Genomic DNA, 26,297 nt, shown 5'->3' with positions numbered 1-26,297 from the left:
TGCTGACCTTGCCCTGTTGCTGCTGATCTTGCCCTGCTACTGCTGGTCTTACCCTGCTGCTGCTGACCGTGCTCGTCTGCTGCTGACCTTGCCCTGTTGCTGCTGATCTTGCCATGCTGCTGCTGACCTTGCCATGCTGCTGCTGACCTTGCCTTGCTGCTGCTGACCTTGCCTTGCTGCTGCTCACCTTGCCCTGCTGCTGCTCACCTTGTCCTACAGCTGACATTGCCCTGCTGCTGCTGAACTTGCCCTGCTTCTGCTGTCCTTGCCTGGTGCTGACCTTGCCCTGCTGCTGCTCACCTTGTCCTACAGCTGACATTGCCCTGCTGCTGCTGACCTTGCCCTGCTGCTGCTGACCTTGTCCTGCTGCTCACCTTGTCCTACAGCTGACCTTGCCCTGCTGCTGCTGACCTTGCCCTGCTAACCTTGCCCTGCTGACGCTGAACTTGCCCTGCTGACCTGGCCCTGCTGCTTCTGCTGACCATGCTCTGCTGCTGCTGACCTTGTCCTACTGCTGACCTTGCCCTGCTGCTGACCTTGCCCTACTGCTGCTGACCTTGCCTGGTGCTGACCTTGCCCTGCTGCTGCTGACCTTGCCTGGTGCTGACCTTCCCCTGCTGCTGCTGACCTTGCATGGTGCAGACCTTACCCTGCTGCTGCTGACCTTGCCTGGTGCTGACCTTGCCCTGCTGCTGCTGACCTTGCTCTGCTTCTGCTGACTTTGCCCTGCTGCTGACCTTGCCCTGCTGCTACTCACCTTGTCCTACAGCTGACATTGCCCTGCTGCTGCTCAACTTTCCCTGCTGACCTTGCCCTGCTGCTGCTGACCTTGCCCTGCTGCTGCTGACCTTGTCCTGCTGCTCACCTTGTCCTACAGCTGACCTTGCCCTGCTAACCTTGCCCTGCTGCTGCTGAACTTGCCCTGCTGACCTGGCCCTGCTGCTTACCATGCTCTGCTGCTGCCGACCTTGTCCTACTGCTGACCTTGCCCTGCTGCTGATCTTGCCCTACTGCTGCTGACCTTGCCTGGTGCTGATCTTGCCCTGCTGCTGCTGACCTTGCCTTGTGCTGACCTTCCCCTGCTGCTGCTGACCTTGCATGGTGCTGACCTTGCCCTGCTGCTGCTGACCTTGCCTGGTGCTTACCTTGCCCTGCTGCTGCTGACCTTGCCCTGCTGACCTTGCCTGGTGCTGACCTTGCCCTGCTGCTGACCTTGCCCTGCTGCTGCTGACCTTGCCTGGTGCTGACCTTGCCCTGCTGCTGCTGACCTTGCCTGGTGCTGACCTTGCCTGGTGCCGACCTTGTCCTGCTGCTGACCTTGTCCTGCCGCAGACCTTGCCTTGCTGCTGACCTTGCCCTGCTGCTGACCTTGCCCTCCTGCAGCTGACCTTGCCCTCCTGCTGCTGACCTTGCCCTCCTGCTGCTGCGAACCCTGCCCTGCTGCTGCTGGCCTTGCCCTGTAGCTGCTGACCTTTCCTTGCTGCTGTTGAACTTGCTCCCATGCTGACCTTGCCCTGCTGCTGCTGACCCTGCCCTGCTGCTGCTGACCTTGTCCTGCTGCTGACCTTGCCCTGCTGCTGCTGACCTTGCCCTGATGCTGCTGACCTTGCCCTGATGCTGCTGACCTTGCCCTGTTGCTGACCTTGCCCTGTTGCTGACCTTGCCGTACTGCTGCTGACCTTGCCCTAGTGCTGTTGAACTTGCCCTCATGCTGACTTTGCCCTGCTGCATCTCACCTTGCCCTGCTGCTGCTGCTGATCTTACCCTGTGCTTCTGGCCTTGCCCGGTTGCTGCTGGCCTTGCCCTGCTGCTGCTGACCTTGCCCTGCTGCTGCTGATCTTACCCTGATGCTGCTCACCTCTCCCTGCTGCTGCTGGCCTTGCCCTCTGCTGCTGGCCTTGCCCTGCTGCTGCTCACCTTGCCCGCTGCTGCTCACCATGCCCTGCGCTGCTGACCTTGCCTGCATGGAAGTCCTCAGCCAGCCCAGAGTCCAGAGAGGCAGACACAATATGCCTCTTTCTATTCTTGACTAATCTGCCGCTACAAGACTAGGTAAATTGAGTGAATATCTGGCAAGAATCCCCCTGCCTCCTTCCGCTTTTACTGTTTTTGTGAGCCTTTGATCTGCCTTTGTGTGCAGAAGCTCATCACCCATTTGCCCTGCTGGCTAGCTGCATCAAGAAGGTCCTACGTGGCCATAAATACTGCTAGCCCTGTAGATCTCACTGCAGTTTTACTCATTCCCTCCTTTGAGGTGGTTGCAAATGAGTGTGGGGCCCCCAGATACTGGGAGCCACATTTCCAGAGACCATCAACCCCCAACCCTAAACGGGAAAATATATTACAGGTCAAATTTCTTTGAATTAAGATACTAGTTGTCCCTTGCGGGGCTGCAGTAACATTGCTTAGTTTTCCCTGTGACATTGCTTAGTTTTTCCTGTAACAATACTTTGTTTTCCCTGTATGATTGCTTAGTTTTCCGTTTCAGGGCTGCTGTATAATTGCTTAGTTTTCCCTGTAACACTGCTTAGTTTTCCCTGTAACATTGCTTGTTCTCCCTGTAACATTACTTAATTTTCCTTGTAACAATGCTTAGTTTTCCCCTGCAGGGCTGCTGTAACATTGCTTAGTTTTCCCTGTAACATGGCTTAGTTTTCCCTGTAACATGGCTTAGTTTTCCCTGTAACATGGCTTAGTTTTCCCTGTAAAAATGCTTTGTTGTCCCTGTAATATTGCTTTGTTTTTTTTCAGGGCTGCTGTAAAATTGCTTAGTTTTCCCTGTACAATTGCTTAGTTTTCCCTGTACAATTGCTTAGTTTTCTCTGTAACATTGCTTAGTTTTCCCTGTAACATTGCTTAGTTTTCCATGTAACATTGCTTAGTTTTCCATGTAACATGGCTTAGTTTTCCCCTGTAACATTGCTTAGTGTTCCTCACCCTCACCCCTTATGGTACACTTCCGTTTATTGTGTGTATATGTGTGTATATATATATATAATATGTGTGTATATTTTAATGATGTGTCATCATTTCGTCTAATTCCTATTTCCGTCCGTGTTTTTTCTGTCGTCGTTACTCGTGGGTGTTACAAAACGTGGAGTTTAAGCTCACAGTGTTCAGGGCCTGAAGGAGATCTTATCCATTCAATAAAAAGCACCCCGAGCAGCTGATGTAATGCGAGTGGTTGTGAACAGTGGTTTAGTAACAAGTTTCGCAGATCATATTTGTTTCGCAGATCATATTTCAAGTTCGGCTCGTGTCGTTCTCGAGTACAGAACACGCTTCTGTTTCAGTCTAGCTATTGCTCCTGATCAGTTTCAGTTTCATACCGCGCTGTTCTTTACCTCCACATTCCTCTGCTGCGACATGTCCCCGACAAAGCAGCACAGGCAGTTGCAAAGCTAGCTGCTCCGACCTATGCTGCCAGCCTTTTCACTTTGTCAGTACATTAGCTTTGTCAATGCATGTTGGTTTTTGTAAAACTTAATTGTTTGGGACTAACAGTTACCTTAACCCCTTTCCATGGCGCCCCACTGAGAACAAATGCTCTTTTCATCCGGTTTTAGCAGTTGTATAAGGCTAAATGAGAAGAGTTAATATAACACCCAGGATAATGTGCTGCATGGCTAAATACTTTTAAGATCCTAAAGGCGAGACCGTTGCATTGCAAATGCTTGTTATTTGTTGTGTAAAGAAGACGCTTTAGCCGTAGAACGATTGTGCCATCTCCTATTCATGCCTCTGCACCTTTCTGTGCACTTTGTAGGCATTATTGGATTGATTTTTTTCAACGGAATCTATGTGGTCATCATGATCAAATTCTAAATGTTGTAATAAACATTGCACATTAAAAATAAAGTTAATATACAAGAGCTATGCTATATTTCACTACTAAACAGGCAGCCAAAAGTGCAGTGACCTTGCAGACAACAGGGTCTTGAATTGAATGGTACACCAGGTGCAGTAGCACCGGGCCCAAAAGTTGTCAGAACTCCTTGAAACACGTACTACTGCTATATTTAACCACTAAACAGACAGTCACAATTGAAGGTACCTTGTAGTTAAAAGGGACTTGATTTGAATGGTGCAGAAGGTGCAGTGGGTACGGGGCCAAAAGCTCTAGGGACCCCACTAAACACAAATTTATGCTAATATTTAAAACTAAACAGGCAGCCAAAAGTGCAGTTACCTTGCAGACAACAGGGTCTTGAATTGAATGGTGCACCAGGTGCAGTAGCACCGGGCCCAAAAGTTGTCAGAACTCCTTGAAACACGTACTACTGCTATATTTGACTACTAATCAGACAGTCACAATTGAAGTTACCTTGCAGTTAAAAGGGACTTGATTTGAATGGTGCAGAAGGTGCAGTGGGTACGGGGCCAAAAGCTCTAGGGACCCCACTAAACATAAATTAATGCTAACATTTAAAACTACTGAAACCAATGGGGCGGGTTAACGCCCCACTCCGGACGCACAGCCTTAGATGCATAACAAAGATGCCGAAAGTTAATCAAGTTCATCATTTTCGTTTATTTTCATATTACTCATTCCATGTATAACGATGACCATGGTTTGTTCAGTCACATGTTGGACACACTGTGTTCACATTGAATCCCTAATGCTGTAGACATGCCTTTACGAGCCTTATTCTATAGCATGGAAAGCTACACAGATTCTCCTCGATTGAATCAAATTCATCACCCAATGCATTTCGTGCCTTTCATAGCACTTCGTCAGGGGTTCACTACAAATTTAAAACATGACTGTTAGGTTACATCTGAAAATGTTTCATATTTATCAATTTAAATAACCAATACACACCTTGTCAACAGCGTATGCATATGACTAAAGATCACCCCGTAATTAACGTTTTTACCCGCTGAATTCATGAAACTAAATAACACCAGTTAAACGCCCCGTTCTTCATTTAACAAAGGTTACCCACACCTTGATTTCCTTAATAGTGTGTAAACTCTCTTGTCTATCCCTAAAATCAGAATCTGTTACACAAGCCCGTACCTCGAATGTTTAGATGACTGCCTCTTCTCATTCCCAAGCATTTACTGAATGCTCCACTCCCTCCTTCTATTATGATCACCTGTGTAGTATTCCCACCTCCTCGTGCCTGCTGTTAAGAGATATACTAACACCCCGTATTACTACTTTTTCAGAGCAGACAGTAGATTAATATTTACTGGACTCACGGTTACATTGGAGTTAAGAGACATTTACTTTTTATACAAAACACCACCTAATTAGTCATAATTTGATGCTTGGTGTGATCAACGTTTATAATTACATCTGTGGGAGGTCGGTGAATTCCATGGTTAAATGTCGAGGACGTGTGCTCGTAATACGGGGTGTTAGTATATCTCTTAACAGCAATAACGACATTGGAGTTCAAACACACAAAAGATAAAACATGCTTTTAACAATTGAACGATGTGATAATGTGGGGAGGGGAACATGTTCTGCTTTAGCATTTTTTGAACAACACCAATGCATTATGGGCTTTGTATGTTGATTACTGAGGAGGCGGGATCTGGGAAGACACGAGGAGGTGGGAATACTACACAGGTGATCATAATAGAAGGAGGGAGTGGAGCATTCAGTATATGCTTGGGAATGAGAAGAGGCAGTCATCTAAACATTCGAGGTACGGGCTTGTGTAACAGATTCTGATTTTAGGGATAGACAAGAGAGTTTACACATTATTAAGGAAATCAAGGTGTGGGTAACCTTTGTTAAATGAAGAACGGGGCGTTTAACTGGTGTTATTTAGTTTCATGAATTCAGCGGGTAAAAACGTTAATTACGGGGTGATCTTTAGTCATATGCATACGCTGTTGACAAGGTGTGTATTGGTTATTTAAATTGATAAATATGAAACATTTTGAGATGTAACCTAACAGTCATGTTTTAAATTTGTAGTGAACCCCTGACGAAGTGCTATGAAAGGCACGAAATGCATTGGGTGATGAATTTGATTCAATCGAGGAGAATCTGTGTAGCTTTCCATGCTATAGAATAAGGCTCGTAAAGGCATGTCTACAGCATTAGGGATTCAATGTGAACACAGTGTGTCCAACATGTGACTGAACAAACCATGGTCATCGTTATACATGGAATGAGTAATATGAAAATAAACGAAAATGATGAACTTGATTAACTTTCGGCATCTTTGTTATGCATCTAAGGCTGTGCGTCCGGAGTGGGGCGTTAACCCGCCCCATTGGTTTCAGTGATTTATAAGCACGTGGCAGGGCAGTCCACGATTCCGGGCCAGCACGCGAAACACAATAAACAGGAACACTTTAGGCAATATGGAAAAAGGTGTGCACTCTGTCATCGTCTTTTAACATTTAAAACTAAACAGGCAGGCACAAGTGCAGTTACCTTGCAGATAACGGGGTCATGATTTCAATGGTGCAGCAGATGCAATGGCACCGGGACCACAGGCTCCAGGCACACCAATAAAAACCAATTATTGCGATATTTTACAACTATACAGGCAGTCACAAGTACAGTTATTTTTCAGGCACTAGGGTCATGATTTGAATGGTGCAGCAGGTGCAGTGGCACCGGGTCAAAAGGTTGTCAGAACTCTTCTAAACACCTAATATTGCTGTATTTGACTACTAAACAGGCAGTCACATTTGCAGTTACCTGCAGTTGAAATAGGCTTGATTTAAATGGTGCAGCGAGTGCAGTGGCATCAGGGCCAAAAGTTTTCATAACTTCACTAAACACCACATATTGCTAAATGTTACTACTAAACAGGCAGTCACAAGTGCCATTATCTTGCAGGCAACACAGTCATTATTTGAATGGTGCAGCAGGTGCAGTGGCACTGGGGCAAAATTTGTCAGAACTCCTCTAAACACCAAATATTGCTATATTTTACAACTAAACAGTCAGTCAAAATGCACTTATCTGGCAAGCAAGCGGGTCATGATTTTAATGGTGCTGTAGGTGCAGTGCCACCGGGCCAAAAGTTGTCAGAACTCCTCTAAACATCATATATTGAAAATATTTTACTACTAAATAGGCAGTCACAAATGCAGTTACCTTACAGGTAATAAGGTCATGATTTGAATGGTGCAGCAGGTGCACTGGCACCAGCCCAAAAGTTGTCTGAACTCACCTAAACACATAATATTGCTATTACATAAATTAATTATAATATGTCCCTCTTTCATTTAATTTTTCAAAATGTTGCTATTACTTACCTGCACTATACCACTAATGTAAGCACAATATATTGCCTTTTTGTACATAAACAAGTCATAACACTTCAACAGACTTTCTGTAACTTATATTGTACAACTACAAAGGCAAGATACAACTTACAACACAAAACAGCTTATTATTAATCGCATAGGCGAAACCTAAGGCATTTGCCAATGCTTGTTTGTTGCTTGAGCTCACCAGGGCCACGAATGGTAGAGTTTGTGAACCCTTAACAAATTAACAATATTTTGACTACAAATTTGCTGTACTCCCTTTATCAGTTCACATTTGTCATTGAGGCATTGATCGCAAAGATGACAAGTTTGCAAACATTGTGCCCACCGCGCCACCATAGCATGGTAACTGATATCTGTCGTTCTGGTTTTCAGGAGTCTGCTAGTGTCTGCAATCAGTCATTTCTGGATGGTTTTATCACTACATTGGCATTGTATCCATACTTTTAGTGATTTGTGTACTTTGTACTATATGTTTATTGTGCATATGAATATATACTGAGTGTCCATGAAAGAGCGGTAAGTGCACAACTCACAACAATGGATGGACATTCACATCTTTATTGCAATGCACTGTGCAGCACTGTGTCCAGATGCAGCGCACTCCAGTTTTGGGAGTTAAGCTCTCAGTGGACTACTTGTCCACGCTGAGTCGGCGAGTGAAAGGTGCTTAGAGGCCCAGCTTTCTTCCAAAGCCCGAATACCGGTAGTAAGTGCACTCAGATATCTCATCCAATACTCCCCGTCACAAAATTAACTAACTCGTGTTTGGTTTATCAGTTGGCCGCAGCTCTTCTTTACTTTTCATGCTACAAAGTAAACAAACAGTTTGCCATCATTTCACATTTTTAAAGTCAAAGTCCTACACATATAATGCCATAATACAGTATGACAGGGAGGACCAGTCAGGCCTTTGTGCAGCATATACATCAGACAAAAGAGAAGGCAAGCATATATATACATAAACTTTTAGCACTATTAATTGGTCCGTGTCCGTTGTGCTGAAGGCGAAGGCGACTAACCTGCTGTCTTGACACGGAGTCTAAGATACATATATATGTGTGTGTGCACACAATTATATGGATGTAGTGTGCATTTTTCACTAGAATTGATTTATTGTGTAGACATAGTAGCAAATTCCACACAGTGACGCCCATCAGCATAGGGAGGGAAAACACTCTTGGCCAAGCCCAGCCACTTCCCTCCCAGACAAAAAATAAAATCCATTTATGAGCAACCCCAGGGTAGGGCTAGAATGCCAGGCTGCCTTCAGCCCAGGCGGGCAACTAGAGCAAAATTTCGGGGGGGCTGAAAAAGATTTCGGGGGGGGGCTGAAAAAGATTTCGGGGGGCTAAGTCTTCCAGCCATAGGCAGAGTGGCTGTAAGAAGGGGTGAACACACAACAAAAGCCTCATTAACGAGTAAATGGTCTTTTAAAGACCTGTTAAGTACTCGGGTGCGGCTGCAATCAGACGGACGCCAGCCCGCGAGGCTGTCTCAGCCGGGCTGACGCACATGACGGGGGGGGGGGGGCTGAAGCCCGGTGAGCCCAATGGGTGTTGCGCGCCTGCTTCAGCCCCACCCAACCTTCCAGCCAACCCAAACCCGCATCAACAGTAATTAGGACCCAGCTTTCGATCCGTGTATGGCGTCATACATTTGTGCATCCTAGATATTACTTACGGTTTTTCCACCTTCTTTCGCCCGAAACTTAAAGGAACCCCCTAGAGGACCCTGTATATGGGGCTTGGGTGGGTGGGGAAATTGTTGATCGCAGAGACGGTGATTCATCCAAATGACAGGAACAAAGGGGGGCGCACCGGCCTCTGCTTAATTTGAGCAGGTGGTTTCTGGTGAGCACCGGCATGTAATCATCAACACCAGTGCTTTTCATGAGCACCAGTTAAGGACACATTCATTTAAGAGCAGATTAAGTGATTTTCCCAGAATCACTGGCTGTTGAGACAACGCAGAGACTTAAACCTGTTTCCTCAGCTCAGAAGTCTGCAGCTCTGACCATTACGCCACATCCTCTCCCCACTTTCATGGTTAGTAGTTGTTTTTTTTAGGCACCGCTGACAGGACAAATGGGCTGGTGCACGCTGCCTCCTGACTAGAGCCCCGGCACTTGTTTTTTACAAATTAACCAGTGCCACCGGGTGCTGCTTCGGTATAGAAAAAGCAGCCCCCTCCTTCCGTCCCTCCCTTGGTGTTGCGTTGCTGCGCGGCGCGGGCCTACTTGCGGTAGCGCGCAATGAATGGAGGCCACACATGCAGTTTCGAGGTCGGTGCGCAAGTGCCCAACATGGGCACGCCCCTTTTATTTATACTCCGCGCGTACGCCACCGTCGTGGCGTACGCACGTCACAGGCAACAAGGGCGCTCTAGCGAGAACCGCTAGAGCGCTGACTGCAACATCCCTATCCAACTATGGCTGAAAAGCTCGGACCAAAAGTTCCTGTTATCAGTCACTTACTTGACAGGCAAAGTCCTTGAGGCGGCTACTTGGCGGGGGGTTCCGCCGCAGTTCATACCTGGCCGTTGCTCGGGTGTTGGTGACCCCCGGGTCGTCACGGGCAGCTTCCTCAGCTCCGGAGCTAGGCCCGTCCCGGGCTGCCGTCTCTCCCGGCTGGTTGGGCGGCGATGACTGCGGCCCCACGGGGCCCGGTGCGTCCCCATCCTCTTCCTCCGATTCGGGCCGGTGTCTTGTGGCTGTGGGGATGCGTTTGAACCACGAGATGTTTCGGGTGGCTGACTCATTTCCCCGGCGAACTGTGACCCTTGTCCCCTGGCGTCGTTCTACTGTCCAACTGCCCGGCTCGTATCGTGGCTTGAATTTGCTCCCCGGCCGCCGATCCTTGATAAGGACATTGTCTCCCGGCTCGAGGGCGCGCTCCCGACACCCTCTCGTCCGGCTCACCTGCTGGTTTCGGTGCGCTCGTCGTCGTAGCGCCTGTTCTGCATCAAACGGTGGGGGTGCCCACCCCGGGATCATGGGTAGACCGTCCCGGCGGGCCCCCTTCAGCATGAGGGCCCAGGGAGTTTGTTTGGTTGAGCAGTGGGGCGTACTTCGATATTCTCCGAGGAAACGCTGGATCTCTCGCTCGGGGTCCAGCTGTTCCGTGATGGCAATGCGGAGGATTTTGTTCAGTGTCCTCATGAACCGTTCGACCTCGCCGTTTGCCTGAGGCCACTGTGGAGTGATCCGCCGGTGTCGTATTCCTTGGCGGGCGAGGAACTCTTTAAACTCGTGGCCTTGGAATGGTGGCCCGTTGTCGCTTTTTAGTTCCGACGGGCGTCCGAACATGTGGAATATTTTCTCCAACGCTGGTCCTACAAATGTGAACGCAGTGGATGGCAGCGCTTCTACCAATGGATACTTGGAAAAATTGTCCATCACTACCAGCGTGACTCTGCCATCAGGGAGGGTCCCAAAATCAACGCTGACTTTATCCCAGGGGTGTTTTCCGGGTTCCTCAGTTGTGATGGGGGCTGGATGCTCCGGTCCGCTGGTCATTTGGCACGCTGGACAGTTCTTTACGACCTCACCCACCAGGGCATCCACCCCTGGGAACCACACTTTCTCTCTCATCCTGGCTTTCATTCTCTCAGTCCCTTGATGTCCATTGTTGGCCAGCAGGGTGGCTTGGCGTCGCAGCGTTGTTGGCACGACGATCCTGGCCCCTCGTAGGACTATTCCGTCTCTGGTAATGCTGAGCTCGTTTCATACTCTCCATATTTGCTGCAGGTCTGCTCTTTCTTCCGGTGTCCACGCGTTAGCGGACCGTAGGAAGTTAGCCCATGATCCGTGCAGGAGGGCTTCTTTGGTTCTGGCCATCACGGGATCTTGTTCCGCTGCTTGTTTTATCTCTTGTATTGTCAGCACTTGTGGGCACGTTAAGGCCGCGATGAAGTCGAGGTGTGCTTCCGCTTCGTCCTCCTCGGTCGTCCCCTCTGGGATGTGCTCGCGGGGGCCTGGGTGTCTGGACAGGAAGTCGGCGGGGTTCTTGGCTCCAGGCCGGTACGTTACGTCCAGGTGGTACTGTTGCAGCCCGATGGCCCACCGTTCTATCCGTGGCGGGGGGTGCGGAGCTGTTCCTCTGAACAGGGGTACCAGCGGCTGATGGTCCGTCACGATCGTGAAAGGATGTCCACAGACATACAGGTGGAAGTGTCGACAACCCCATCGTATGGCCAGCGCCTCCCGCTCAATCTGGGAGTATCTCCGTTCGGTCGCTGTGAGGGCCTTGCTTGCGTAGGCCAACGTGGCCCACCGGCCTGGTTCTTGCTCTTGGGTGAGGACCGCACCAAGTCCCACTGGGCTGGCGTCGACTATCAGCTCTGTCTTCTTCTCCGGGTCGAAGTATACTAACGTGGCTTGGTCAAGGAGCGCCGTCTTAACGGACTGAAACGCCGAGTCTTCTTGGGGCCCCCATTGCCACGGGGCGTCCTTTTTCGTGAGTTGTCGAAGCGGCTCTGCAATTGTTGCTAGGTTTGGTATGAACCTTCCACAGTATGTGGCCATCCCTAGAAAACTGCGCACCTCTGCGGCTGACGTGGGTGCAGGAGCGTCCTTGATGGCTTGTGATTTGCGGGGGTCTACTTGAATGCCGTCATTTGTGAATGTGTATCCGAAAAACTCAATCCGCTGTTGGAACAGCTGGCATTTGTCTTTGTGGAGGGTAACTCCGTACTCTCTGAGGCGTGTCAGTGTGGCTCTGACCCGCCAATAGTGTTCATCTACGGTCGTCGAGTGAATCAGGATATCGTCGCTCACATTCATGACCCCAGGCAGGCCTTGCAGGATGTCTCTAATGGTGTTCTGGAATATTTCCGCTGCCGAAGATATTCCGAAGTTGAGTCGCCGGTATCGCCTTAGCCCTAGGTGCGTGCTGAAGGTAGTGATGTACCTACTCTCCTTGGCTAGTGTTAGTTGGTGATAGCCTGCGTTGAGGTCTAGTTTGGAGAACCACCTCGCGCCATTCAGATCTGCAATGATGTCATCCATGGTGGGCGTGATGTGCCTCTCCCTCTTGATGGCTTTGTTGGGGAGCCTCATGTCGATGCACACCCGGATCTTGCCTGGTTGGCGTGGTTTTTCCGCGATTACCATCGGGGACACCCACGGAGTGGGTCCGGTGACTGTCTCTATGACCCCTTGTTCTTCGAGTTTCCGGAGCTCTTCCTCTACCAGCGGTCGTAGGCAGAACGGGATTCGCCTGTGCTTCAGGGCTGTGGGCGCAACAGAGCGGTCGATGTGAAGTTTGACCGGCGGGCGTTTGATCTTCCCTAGGCCCGTGAACAGCTCAGGGAACTGATCCAGAAGGTCGGCCGTTTGCGTGTCCTGAACCTTCCGGAGGAACACCAGGAGCCCCAGGTCTTCAGCGGCGTGCCCACTCAGGAGGGTGTCTACCTCTTGGTTAATGATGTGCACTTCAATGGTGATCTCCGCATCTTCCGTCCCCACCGGCACTGTCATCTTCCCTAGGAGGGGCAGCGGGACATCGCTGCCGTACGCATAAATCCGGGCCTTCGAGGTTCTGAGCTCTGGCTTGGGTCGAAGGCGGTTGTACTGCTGCACCCCCATGACGGTGACAGATGCCCCTGTGTCGATCACGGCGTTCACCTTCGATCCGGCGACCATGATGTCGCACCGGGGCTGGGGACGTCTCGTGCTCTTTAGTGCTCTGGTAAACGAGACTACGTAGGTCTCTTCGTCGTCATCGGACTTCAAGTCGTCTTCTTGTAGGGCTTGCGCGTGCCGCTGCCCTGTGTCGGCTTTGGATGAGAGGGACAGCTGGGACAGTTGCCTCACCATGCCTCTTGTGGGCCTTCTCCCTCGAGCCTCCTTCCTCGTGGCGCGTTTTCTGCACACGGAGGAGAAATGGTTCATCGTACCACAGTTCGTGCACGTTTTTCCCTTTGCTGGGCAGGTTCTTCCCTGGTGGTCTTCATACCCGCAGTAGTCGCACTGTGTCGGGGTAGACTGTCTGGCTGCAGGCCTGCGTTTCTTCTCGTGCGTCCGCACTGCGTCTGCGCGCTCTGTTTTGATTGACGCGCTCGGCCCTGGGCCTCGCGTCAGTGCTTGTTCCATCTCCTCTGCCCGTGCGTCGGATAGGTCGTGAGAGCGGGCTAGCACAAGGATGTCGGCCATGGGAATGTTCGGCTGGCGGAGGATGAGGGTCCGCAACTTCTTGCTGCGGATGCCGTAGATGAGCTGGGCTCTTATCTCCTCCTTTGCGCGGTCGCCGACCAGGTGGGTGTCCGCCAGCGCCCTCAGTCGTGCATGGAATGTGTCTACTGACTCCCCCTCCTTTTGCTTGGCCTGGCGCATCTTGAACATCTCGAAATCCGGGTTCGTCTGGGGGTCGAAATATGTGTTGAGGGCCGTCACAGCGGCATCGTAGTCATCCGCGTTACCCGTGTTCGGGAGGTGCTTGAACAACAGGTATACCTCCTCCCCCGCGTAGTGTAGAAGAAGGGACCTCTTCACTGCGCCATCCGTCTCCCGGGTGCCGATGAAATAGTTGTTCAACCGCCCAATCCACGTGTGCCAGCGTGGTGCGGCGGTCGACGGGTCAGCCGTCTCGCTAAACGGAGGCAGGACACCTGTGGGCGGGTGGAACGGGTGAGCAGGGAACGGAGCCTCGTCGTCTGCCATTGCGCAGCAACTGGGGAGTGACCCCGGGTATGTAGAAGCACAGAGAGCGGCCTATGGCGGCACAGCCAGGGCTCAGAAGCAGGCTCGGTGAAGGGCCAGATGGCGGGAATCTTCTTCCGCGCGGCTGCGTGGTCTGTGTTTGGTGCACGTGCTCACCTCGCAGGTTAGGCCGGTAGCGCGAGAAGCGCTGGATCAGGGGAGGTTCGAGGGCCTCCGGTGCGCGATCGCGGGTCTGCCGCGACGCGCGCAGCGGGGCGCCGTTGAGGGTGTGCACGGCGGGTCCGACCGCCTCGTCGCCAATGTTGCGTTGCTGCGCGGCGCGGGCCTACTTGCGGTAGCGCGCAATGAATGGAGGCCACACATGCAGTTTCGAGGTCGGTGCGCAAGTGCCCAACATGGGCACGCCCCTTTTATTTATACTCCGCGCGTACGCCACCGTCGTGGTGTACGCACGTCACAGGCAACAAGGGCGCTCTAGCGAGAACCGCTAGAGCGCTGACTGCAACACTTGGGGAGTCACCTTGGAGTCCCCTTGAACCCCTGTCCGCTCCCTGGAGCCCCCGGAAAGTTCCCACTCGCCTGGATGGGAAATGGACAACAGAAAGGCGGGCTGCGCCCTTCTCAGTATAGTAGCGGGTCCGCACTGCACGTGCTCTCTCACACGGGGGCAGGGTGGCGAGGCCAGCAGGGTGCCCGGGTGCCCCTCAGCACCTCCCCCACGCTATCCTGCTCGCTCGAGCCGGCCGAGGTGCCCGGGTCAGCAGGGACGCGGCCGCCATCTCGCCCTGTGATGAGCCTCAGCTGCCCCCGCGCCTGCGAGGACTGGAAAAAGGCCCGAACGACGAGTAAAAAGAGAGAAAGCCATGGATAGATGTAGAGAGATGAGGGACAGAGGTGACGCATAAGAAAGAGTACATGAGGACAGAGAGAGGAAAACACCGATAACGGCAGCACAGAAAGAAGTGAATGGAGGACAGAAAAAGCAAATGAGAGGGAGAGGAGAGAAAAAGAGTGCAGACAGAGGAAGGGGAAAAGGAAACAGAGGAGAGAAACTGCAAAGAGAGGAGACAGATGACCGCTGTAAGGAGGCATAGAAGTGCGACAGAGAGGAGAACGTGTAGGGGTGAGGAGAGGGAATAGAGCAGAAAGTAATGAGGTGGGAGAAGAAGAGCGAAAACATAGGAGAGGCTACAACGAGGAGAGAAGCAGGTGTATCATGAAACGATTGGATGGAGGGCGACATAGAGATGTGGTACATAGATGAGAGGGAGGGAAAAGAAGAAAGAGGGTACAGACATAGTGGGGGGAGCAAAGTAGAGCATAGATACTTAGCTGAAAGAGGGAGAAAACGATATGAGGGAAGAGGACTGAATACAATGTGGTGGGGTGAGGAGAACGCAAGCCAACAAGATAGCAAAGGCAGCACAAGAGAGGCACACAGGCACCAGGGGTTTGGAATAGCTAGAGGATGCAGAGCACAGAGAGGGGCAGGTGTGGGGGGCATTAATGGGGCATCAGAGGGATACACACAGGAGAGAGAGGGGCTTTCTGGGGCCTTGTGAGGTGTCGCTTGACCCTATGACTCGCCAGCCTTTGCTGACATGGAGCTAACCGTGAGATTGCTGGTGGCTGAGACTTGCACAAGCACCCCAGCCATCATCTCTGCCTCGGGGCAGCGCCCTCAGCCCCGGTGTGGGTCCAATGCTCAAGGTGCCACAAGACTCGAGCTGCACCTCACTAACAGGATCTAAGTACACCGAAAGCATCCAATCAGAGGGAGCTGACTTGGCAGTTTGGGATGAGGCTGTTTGCACATGGAAGGAAGGACCAGGGGCCCGCCTCTCCTCCTCCCTAGGTCTGTGTAGCAACAAAGATTGAAGGACTGGACCAGGAGCCTCGCCTCTCCTAGCTAGACCTCTGTTGCAACAAAGAGGGAATAACTGAACCAGGAGCCTCGCCTCTCCTCATAGCTAGACCTCTGTTGCAACAAAGAGGGAATAACTGAACCAGGAGCCTCACCTCTCCTCCTAGCTGGGTCTGTGTAGCGGCAAAGAGGGAAGGACTGGACCAGGAGCCTTGCCTCTCCTCCTAGCTAGGCCTGTGTACCGGCAAAGAGGGAAGAACTGGACCAGGAGCATCGCCTCTCCTCCTAGCTAGGCCTGTGTAGTAACACAAAGAGGGAAGGACTGGACCAAGAGCAGGGGCATCGCCTCTCCTCCTAGCTAGGCATCTGTAGCAGCAAAGAGGGAAGTACTGGACCAGGAGCCTCGCCTCTCCTCCTAGCTAGGCCTCTGTAGCGGCAAAGAGGGAAGGACCGGACCAGGAGGCTCGCCTCGCCTTCTAGCTAGGCCTGTGTAGCGGCATATAAGGAAGGACCAGACCAGGAGCCTCGCCCCTCCTCCCAGCTAGTCCTGGCTACCGACAAAGAGGGAAGGACTGGATCAGGAGCCTCGCCTCTCCTCCTAGCTAGGCCTCTGTAGCAGCAAAGAGGGAAGTACTGGACCAGGAGGGAGCCTTGCCTCTCCTCCTAGCTAGGCCTGTGTACCAGCAAAGAGGGAAGAACTGGACCAGGAGCATCGCCTCTCCTCCTAGCTAGGCCTGGTAGTAACACAAAGAGGGAAGGACTGGACCAGGAGCCTCGCCTCTCCTCCTAGCTAGGCCTCTGTAGCAGCAAAGAGGGATGTACTGGACCAGGAGCCTTGCCTCTCCTCCTAGCTAGGCCTGTGTACCGGCAAAGAGGGAAGAACTGGACCAGGAGCCTCGCCTCTGCTCCTAGCTAGGCCTCTGTAGCGGCAAAGAGGGAAGGACCGGACCAGGAGCCTCGCCTCTCCTCCTAGCTAGGTCTGTGTATTGGCAAATAGGGAAGGACTGGACCAGGAGCCTCGCCTCTCCTCCTAGCTAGGTCTGTGTATCAACAAAGAGGGAATGACTGGACTAGGAGCCTCGCCTCCTAGCTAGGTCTGTGTAGTAACAAAGAGGGAAGGACCGGACCAGGAGGCTCGCCTCGCCTCCTAGCTAGGCCTGTGTAGCGGCATAGAAGGAAGGACCGGACCAGGAGCCTCGCCCCTCCTCCCAGCTAGTCCTGGCTACCGGCAAAGAGGGAAGGACTGGAGCAGGAGCCTCGCCCCTCCTCCTAGCTAGGTCTGTGTAGCCACAAAGAGGGTCGTACTGGACCAGGAGCCTCGCCTCGCCCCCTAGCTAGGTCTGTGTAGCCACAAAGAGGGTCGTACTGGACCAGGAGCCTCGCCTCGCCCCCTAGCTAGGCCTGTGTAGCAACAAAGAGGGAATGATTGGACCAGGAGCCTCGCCTCTCCTCCTATCTAGGCCTCTGTAGCAGCAAAGAGGGAATGCCTGGACCAGGAGCCTCGCCTCGCCTCTTCTCCTAGCTACCTCTGTGTAGCAACAAAGATGGTAAGACTGGCCTCTCCTCCTAGTTAGCTAGCACAGAGGAGGGACAGCTTGGGCCGAGGAGAAGGGAGACGTTCCTGGAAGCTGAGCGCCTGCCTGCCTGCTGAGGCCCCGCTGCTGTGAACGCTGCCCTGGGGACCTGCTCTCTTCCCAAGCCTGGAGTGCTACTGGCGCTGCCCAGACCTGTCCTGGAGGAGATGGTCAGACCTTGGCTCTCAGCGGGAGAGGCCATTGCATGCATGGGCATCCTCCGCCCGGAGAGAGGGGACAGCTCAGACCTCTGGGTCAGCTGCTACCTCTCTGGGTTGTGTCTGTGCGACTTTGTGGCCCCAATAAAACCGCGGCTGGCATGCGACCACTTGTGTTATTTGCCCTTGAGTGTGCCCCTTGTGCCGTGCCCATCCCTCTCCCCAACTCAGAAACCCATCCCTTCCCCTGCTGTAGGCACCCGACTGTGCCCTCTGAGCTCCACTGTGTGGCCCTGAGCTGCCAGGGACCTGGGTTTGTGGCCTCCGGGCTCCCTGAAACTATCAGCGCCCCCAGACACTGCCAAGGGCTTGAGTACTTGGCGCAACGCTTGACCAACACTCTGATCTTCTAAAAGAGAAAACGAGGCACGCAGTGCCCAATCCGCAGACATGTAGTGCCCATCCCATAAACACAAAGAGCCTTGTCTGCAGACACGCAGTGCCTAGCCCTTAGACACGCAGAGCCTATCTCGCTGACATGCAGTGCCTATTCCAATCACATGCAGTGCCTATCTTCTGCCATTCAGTATCTATCCCTGTGACATGCAGTGTCTAGGCCACAGAAATGCAGCTCCTAGTCCGCAGACATCAGCACCTATATCGTAGGCATGCAGTGCCGACTCTGCAAACTTGCAGTGCCTATCCCTCTGACTTGCAGCGCCTAGGCCACAGACATGCAGTGCCAATCCCTCTGACTTGTAGCGCCTAGGCCATAGTCATGTAGTGCCTATCCCACTGACCTGCAGCGCCTCGGCCACAGACATGCAGTGCCAATCCCTCTGACTTGTAGCGCCTAGGCCATAGTCATGTAGTGCCTATCCCACTGACCTGCAGCGCCTAGGCCACAGACATGCAGTGCCTACCCCTCTGACCTGCAGTGCGTAGGCCAGAGACATGCAGTGCCTACCCCTCTGACTAGTAGCGCCTAGGCCATAGTCATGTAGTGCCTATCCCTCTGACTTGCAGTGCCTAGCCCTTAGACACGCAGTGCCTATCTCGCTGACATGCAGTTCATATTCCATACACATGCAGTGTCTATCTTCTGGAATACAGTATCTATCCCTGTGACATGCAGTGCTCAGGCCACAGAAATGCAGTTCCTAGTCCGCAGACATCAGCACCTATCTCGTAGACATGCAGTGCCTACTCTGCAAACTTGCAGTGCTTATCCCTCTGACTCGCAGCGCCTAGGCCACAGACATGCAGTGCCTATACCTCTACCTCTGACTTGCAGTGCGTTGGCCACAGACATGCGGTCCCTACCCCACTGACCTGCAGCGCCTAGGCCACAGACATGCAGTGCCTACTTCTCTGATTTGCAGTGCCTAGGCCACAGACATGCAGTGCCTATCCCTCTGACTTGCAGTGTCCAGGCCACAGACATGCAGTGCATACCCCTCTGACTTGAAGCACCTAGGCCATAGTCATGCAGTGCCTATCCCTCTGACCTGCAGCGCCTAGGCCAAAGACATGCAGTGCCTACCCCTCTGACTTGCAGTGCGTAGGCCACAGACATGCAGTGCCTACCCCTCTGACTTGTAGCGCCTAGGCCATAGTCATGTAGTGCCTTTCCCTCTGACTTGCAGTGCCTAGGCCAGAGACATGCAGTGCCTAGTCTGCAGACATGCAGTGCTCATCTCACTGACATGTAGTGCCTATCTTGGTGAAATGCAGTACCTTGGCACTTAGTTTCAGTGATACCTAGAGCAATAGGCCTGTGAGTTCCCAAGGCACTAAGTACTTACCTGACGCATTCTAAGAATAGACTCTGATTGCTGAGTGTTGATGAGGGCTCTTGGATTGTCAGAGACAGACAGCTTCCTGGTACGGGTTCAATCTTCTGCTTCCGGAAGGGTTGAGCGAGAGAGGCTGTGAGTTGCTGGGGCGATGAGATTGTATCCAGACACACGGTTGCGGTGCCTTGCATTAAATGCACCGGAGGCATCGTGGCATACATGTAAGGACTCTATGTATATGACGCTGCTCTCGGGTATATCCAGGACTTTAAGTGGGAAAAAAACCTGGGGGTGCTCTAAAAGGGGCGGGGCAAACCTCAAAGGGGTGTGGCCTATCCAAGTAGGAGCCTGGTCTAAATCAAGATAACTAGCATTGTGTGCTTAAGAAAATACCCTCCAATTGATCTACCTTCGGAGGCCCCCTGAAAATAACTGCCGGTGCTCAGACCCGGCCCACTTAAAGCACTACATCCATCCATCCTAAGCACTGCGCCATCCAACCATCTTTCAATCCAACCATACATTCCTACCTACATACATACATACATATGTCCCTGCACCTATCCTAAGCATCTATCAGCCCACCCGCCTATCCTAAGTACTGGTCCATTCATCCATCCATCCATCCATCCATCCATCCATCCATCCATCCATCCATCCATCCATCCATCCATCCATCCATCCATCCATCCACCCATCGATTCATCTGGTACTGGTCCATGCATCCCTTCATCCTTCCATCCATCCATATATCCATCCATCTAGCTATCCATTCATCCAGCTGGCCATCCATCCACTCGCCCTTTATTCACCTATCCGTCTTTCTTTCCGTGCACCCTCCGCCCCCTATCCTAAACACCCCGTATTATACTCATCCACCCAAGCTCTTAATGGACCGAAAAGGCTGGTGATAACCATTGACAGGCAGATGTTTCTGATAAAGAACAAGAAAGCTTGCAGTTGCTCTTTGTGGACCGTAGTTCACCACCCTTCTCTGGTGGTGTTTTAAACAAAGGTTGATCCAGCGAAAGAAATGTAAAGCAGCTTTTCAGTGTAAGACGCTAATTCAGAAACATAACCTTTTGTCCATTTCTATATAGGAAGACTGCTTTAAATTGGCCATGACTGACAGATACTGAATACCTGTAGTTCTTGCATTTGAGAGAGTATACCAAACAGCTAACTTGGGGTGGTGAGAACCTGCCCTTCTATAATTCCTGGTGAAGCACAGTATAGGAATATAAAGGTAATTTCAACGCTACTATCTTCATATTAAAGAGGGGGTGTGAGAACTAAGTGAGACAGGCAAAGGGGTGTTTGCATAGCACTAAAACAAGACACTGTGAAAGGTCAGAGCAGGATCATGCTGGAGTTGGGTGCCTGTGGTCGTCTCCAGAGGCACACGAGAGCCAAATTTCGGGGGAGGCTAATTCTTTCAGCAATAGGCAGAGTGGGGATGCTGGGGCTCTAAAAAGGGGTGAAAAAAACCAGAGCCTCATTTACCAAGCAAATGGTCTTTTAAAGACCTGTGAAGTACTCGGGTGCGGCTGTGTGTGCGCCCGGGAAGCTGTCTCAGCCCGGGGCAATGGGCGTTGCGCGCCTGGTCCTCTCTCTCCTAATCACTACACGATGATGTTGCTTCTGCGTTGCAAAAAGAGAAGGGAAAGCCTGAGAGAAAATGGCTCTCTGTAAAGGATTTCCCTTCCCCTACAACCTTGCTCACCTGGCATGACGTCTCCACTTCTCAATAGTGAGCGATGTGCATGCTCTCACTGCAGTCCAAATAAAACAAGCATTGGCATTAGCCAATAGGTCTCGCTTTTGGGACCTTATAAGTATTTAGATTTGCAGCACAATATCCTTGGTGCAACAACATCAGCTATTGAATGGCTAAACCTTGTACCTTATAAGCGTTGAGCCATGCATCAGTTGATGTTGTTGCACCAAGGATATTGTGTTGCAAAACTAAATACTTATAAGGTCCCAAAAGCGAGACCTATTGGCTATGCCAATGCTTGTTACAATACAGGCTCTCTGCAATCGAAATGTAAATAAATTCTTTCACGAAGGAAAAAAGGCAGTATTATACCACTCAAGAAACAGAAGCTGATTCAGTGACATTTTGTAATGTACCTAGTAAAAGAACACTTGGGACACTGAGTTTTTAATGCGTTGATGAAGCAACAGTGACGGGGGTAGTCATTGGTGCAGAGGCAATATTGTTGTAAGTGGCAAGGCCTCCAATGTTAAATCCCACACATGCGCGTGCACACGAAGAGTGCTCTCCACACTCCATTGCAAAAGTCTGACTGACCAAATGAGAAACAAAACAACACATTCAGTGCTAGACAGAGTTATCTGCTTGCTCCTTTAACCTGTAACTCTACATATTTGACGTAGGCAGCCATTATGCAGAACAGTTTGTGACCAGTTGTTAACTGCTGTGGCATCTGTACTGGTGACAAAATTAGCTTATCATATGCACTGCGAGCAAAAGCAGTTCTATAGCTTCGCCTGCCTTTCAAGGTCTCAAATATATTGAAGGAAATAGGACAAGATTGTTAAGGCACTCTCTGCATCTTCTTCTCACCTCCAGTCCACTCAAGATATGGAAGAAGTAAACAAGCATTTGCAATGCAATAGGTCTCGCATTTACGCGAGTTTGAGCTATTGAACTTGCAAATGACAATGCCTTTTATTTTTGTTTTCGTTTTTAAAACATAAATTAAAGGCATGTCATTTACAATACTAATAGCTTAAACTCGCGTGAATGCGAGACCTATTGCATTGCAAATGCTTGTTACACAGGTTTCAGATCGCTGATGAACCATACCATTTAGTTAGGAAGGGATTTTGAAGAAGCATGCCCTGCCTCTGCAGTATCCAAACACGGCGGACTCCATGCCGCAGATTCCAAGAATTTAAACCTGTGCGTTGGCTTTAGGGACTTTTAGAAATTCTGTTACTTAGAAAGTCAAGAAGCAGAAAGCCTGCTGTGATTCCTCGAACCCATGCACAATGCACTGAGGAAGATCTCCATTAAACAGCAGACACCCAAATCTGCATTTGTAAAGTGTCAGCAGACCAACCTTTCTCCCCAGAGGGACATGATTGCAGTAGCAAAGCAAATGTTATATTGCAAAAGGGACATCGGGCAGAGCATTCAGAGGCCCATGAGATCCCTGTTCCCCTCTCCACCGATGCTCTCAGCTGCGATTAGCACAGTGAACTCTGTACCACTTTGACTGACGCCGCTTTGCAAATGGTTACCATCTTAAAGGGAAAAAGTTGGTACTTGCAACCACAGCTACAATCACAATCCACTGATACATTTCCTTGTTAATCTCAAGAAAGTGGGTAACTCCGCTTTTGTGAACAATGACCTTGTGTATGGCAAATTTCCGTGCAAGCTTTCAGGGGAATAAAAACGTCTAATGCATCTCATCTCCTGTGAGGTGAAAACTGATCAGTCCAGCGACAGGGTTACAAAATTCGAGCCTTGTGCACTACAAGTCTTGTGATAGGAGACATAAAATGCATATTTATGTACAGTAAAAAAGCGGCGGGATGGCAGGTTTATAGAAATAGTCAAAGTTCCTATAGAAATAAACATGGTAGTGATAGTCGGCTTTTCTGCGGAAACCGTGTTACTGAAAAAGAAGTTTTATTAAGAGAATAACAGAGTCTCTGCAGTTTATTTACAACAACAACTTAGCAGTGAAAGTGGTAGGGACAAACAGGGAAACAGTAGTACTAAACTAGGAGTTGTGCGTTGTACGTAGGCAGGAAAACTGTTGTTAAAATGTAGGCACTGGTGCAATTCCAAGATTGAGAAACATAACTGTTATTACTGAAGCAAGTGAAATGGGACCAGAACACATAGATGTGCGGTAGCAATGCACCCCAAATCGTGGCTGTCATGTATTTTTCAACAGACTATTAGGGGAGGTCTCATTTTCCAATCTTTCACAGGGGTCATGAAACCCTTTTTATGCCACTACCGGGATGAAAAAAAACAACTGATTTCTACAGAGCATGCACTTGAAAAAAGTAGAAGTGCAAAAGGCCAATTTAGCAACTTCAAAAATGCAGAGAAATATTATTTCAATACTTTCCTATTTCGGTTATGCACATTATTCTTAAGTGTGGTCATTGTCCTGGTTATTAGCTCATGTTTCAAATTGACGGGGAACTTTGGTATCTGTGCCAGATTTTTAGGATACTGAAATGACATAAATATATCTGATATAAATAACAAGCATTGGCCGCGCGGGAAAAGGAAAGTGATCGCGATCGTGCGAAAAACATAAAAGCAGGGGTGCGCGCGCCGGCAAACACACGAGTGGTGCGCGCGCAGCACTGCCAAAAGTGAAAGCAATCACGCTCCAGATGGCGTCTCGGGCGCTGAAAGCTGGCAGCTGTGCATGTTCACGCTCGCGTGAATGCAAGCTTTAGGCCAGCAAAAGCCGGTGGTTAGCACTTTGAAATCCTGTATACTAAATGTCTCGCCTGAGACAGTGCATGTGCTGGCTCAGGCGAGACCTAAAAAAGAAATTGGACTACCTTTGTGAGGTCCAAAAATAGAGCCCGATAGAGACCCATTTCGAGGCCCACTGAAAATAACTGCCGTGCTCAGACCCGGACAGACCCGGCCCCCTTAAAGCCCTAGGTATATCTTCCTTGCATTAGATGCACCGGAGGCATCGTGGCATACATGTAAGGACTCTATGTATGACGCTGCATTCGGGTATATCTACCTTGCATTAGATGCACCGGAGGCATCGTGGCATACATGTAAGGACTCTACGTATGACACTGCACTCAGGTATATCTATCTACTTTGCATTAGACGCACCGGTTGCATTTTGGCATACATGTAAGGACTCTACGTATGACGCTGCACTCAGTTGTATCTACCTTGCATTAGACGCACCGGAAGCATCGTGGCATACATGTAAGGACTCTACGTATGACGCTGCACTCAGGTATATTTGACCTGCATTAGACGCACCGGACTGTTCTTGGCATACATGTAAGGACTCTACGTATGACGCTGCACTCAGGTATATCTAACCTGCATTGGACGCACCGGACTGTTCTTGGCATACATGTAAGGACTCTACGTATGACGCTGCACTCAGGTATATCTAACCTGCATTGGACGCACCGGACTGTTCTTGGCATACATGTAAGGACTCTACGTATGACGCTGCACTCAGGTATATCTAACCTGCATTGGACACACCGGACGGTTCTTGGCATACATGTAAGGACTCTACGTATAATGCTGCACTCGGGTATAGCTACCTGCACTTGGTGCTATGTTGTTTCATGTGCTAAATGCTGGCCGAATTAGGGTTTTTGAGCATTTACCTAACATAAGTTACATTATTCACATCGATATAGCGCCTTCTGCTATCAGTGTGACATTGTAGCACTCTTTGCTCTGGGAACCCTTATTGTATGTTTCTGGGGTTCCCAGCAGTGCTTAATTTGTAAAAATAAAACAGAGGTGCCAGGGCCCATGCCTGCAGCTTGCGCCACCCATTGCCCCTGCCATGCTGCCAATGATAGTAACAACACAACTACTACCCTCACACTCCTGCAAGTGTGACAGTTCAGACTATCCCAGGCCTCCACAGCCACAGGCCTAACACGGGCAGTAGGGATTAGTCAATGTTAGAAGTTTTTTGGCAGGGAGGAGGGTGAGCCGGCCACACATGCACAAATCACACTCACTAACACCTCATGCATTCACAAACGCGCACACACCCATTCACAAGACTCACAACAAATTCACACATTTATACATACAGGCACGCACACACCAAACATTCACAAACATAAAACTTACCTGTTCAGCAGCTCTGGGAGAGGAAAGCCTCAGAGGTCCCAGGAGCGTTGGGACTCCTGCTTTCTCTCATTGGCTGACCTAGGATTAGTCAGTGAGAGATGGCAGCAGTCCCTCACTCGTCGCAGAGTGGGGTGGGTTTAGTGACACTTGCTTACCCCACCCCACTCTCTGACGAGGTGTCACTGATTGACACTCTGCCCCGGGCACTTAAGGGCATACAACTGAAGTGTCCAGATCATCGGCAATCAGTGTCGCTCCACCTCGTCACATGGGGGAGGGCCTCGAGGCAATTTTGCCAGGCTGAGGAGGTCGCGTCTAAAGGGATATGAACTCCTCAGCCTTGCAAAGTTCAGCTCATGCAGCCAGGAGCCTCCGCATTTAGCGTATGTTTAGCTCCAGGTTTCCTGATCTGAACAAGAAGAGTGTCTGTCAGGCTCACCTTTACTCAGCCTGACAGACACTCTTCTTCACTGGAAAAAAGGTGAGGGGGTGACCCCTTCTCCCCCATATGGACGAGCTGCAGCTGTGTTAAAGTATGTGTTAGACTTCGCAGCTTTGGCAAGGTTTCCCCTGACTTTTTTCCTCTTGCTCCTGTATTTTTGACGCTGTGCTGGATTTCGTTTTTTGCTGGCTTAGATGCTTTGGGCACTTTGCCACTGCTGATCAGTGTCAAAGTGCAAGTGCTCCGTGTAGAAATTATTGTTACAATTGGTTCTACTTGGTTGGCATATTTGATTTGCTGGTAAGTCCCTAGTAAAGTGCACTGAGTGTGCCAGGGCATGTAAATCAAATGCTACCAGTGGACCTGCTGCACTGATTGTGCCACCCACATGAGTAGCCCTGAAAAGGTAACTCAGACCTGCCAGCGCAGTGTCTGTGCGCAGTGTGTAAACTGCCATGTTGACCTGGCAAGTGCACCCACTTGCCAGGCCCCAACCTTCCCTTTTCTTACATGTAGGGCACCCCTATAGTAGGCCCAAGGTACCCCCTTGGGCAGGGTGCAGTGTATGTGAAAGGTAGGACATGTACTGGTGTGTGTAGCATGGCCTCATAGTGAAATACTGCCAATTTCGTTTTTCACTATTGAGAGGCTATTTTGCCCCATATGACAGAATCAGAGTTTATTTGTAACATCTTATAAATAT

The 26,297-nt window shown here is 50.5% G+C and overlaps 1 protein-coding gene and 1 long non-coding RNA gene across 3 annotated transcripts in view; one reads left to right on the top strand and one right to left on the bottom strand.

Annotated features, from left to right (window-relative positions):
• The window catches only part of LOC146863805 (phospholipid-transporting ATPase ID-like), a 696,782-nt gene that overhangs the window by 62,120 nt on the left and 608,365 nt on the right, over positions 1-26,297 (top strand). Inside the window, exon 1 of one of the 2 annotated variants that reach the window (XM_085628125.1) lies at positions 5,638-5,657. The exons of the other annotated variant lie outside the window; for it this stretch is intronic. The gene's annotated coding sequence lies outside the window, so the exon portion shown is untranslated. Of the gene's footprint in view, positions 1-5,637; positions 5,658-26,297 lie in introns of those variants that run through there. 2 annotated transcript variants of the gene reach the window in all.
• On the bottom strand, positions 4,512-5,123 carry LOC146863806 (uncharacterized). Its single transcript, XR_014976566.1, has 2 exons — positions 5,021-5,123; positions 4,512-4,745 (listed from the first exon to the last, which is right to left on the bottom strand). It is a non-coding gene; the product is annotated as an uncharacterized LOC146863806 (long non-coding RNA).

This window comes from Triturus cristatus, chromosome 2_1 (genome assembly GCF_964204655.1).
Source record: "Triturus cristatus chromosome 2_1, aTriCri1.1, whole genome shotgun sequence".
NCBI classification, from domain to species: domain Eukaryota; kingdom Metazoa; phylum Chordata; class Amphibia; order Caudata; family Salamandridae; genus Triturus; species Triturus cristatus.
Note: the sequence above shows the minus strand (reverse complement) of the source record. Positions and strands in the feature narration are given on the sequence as shown.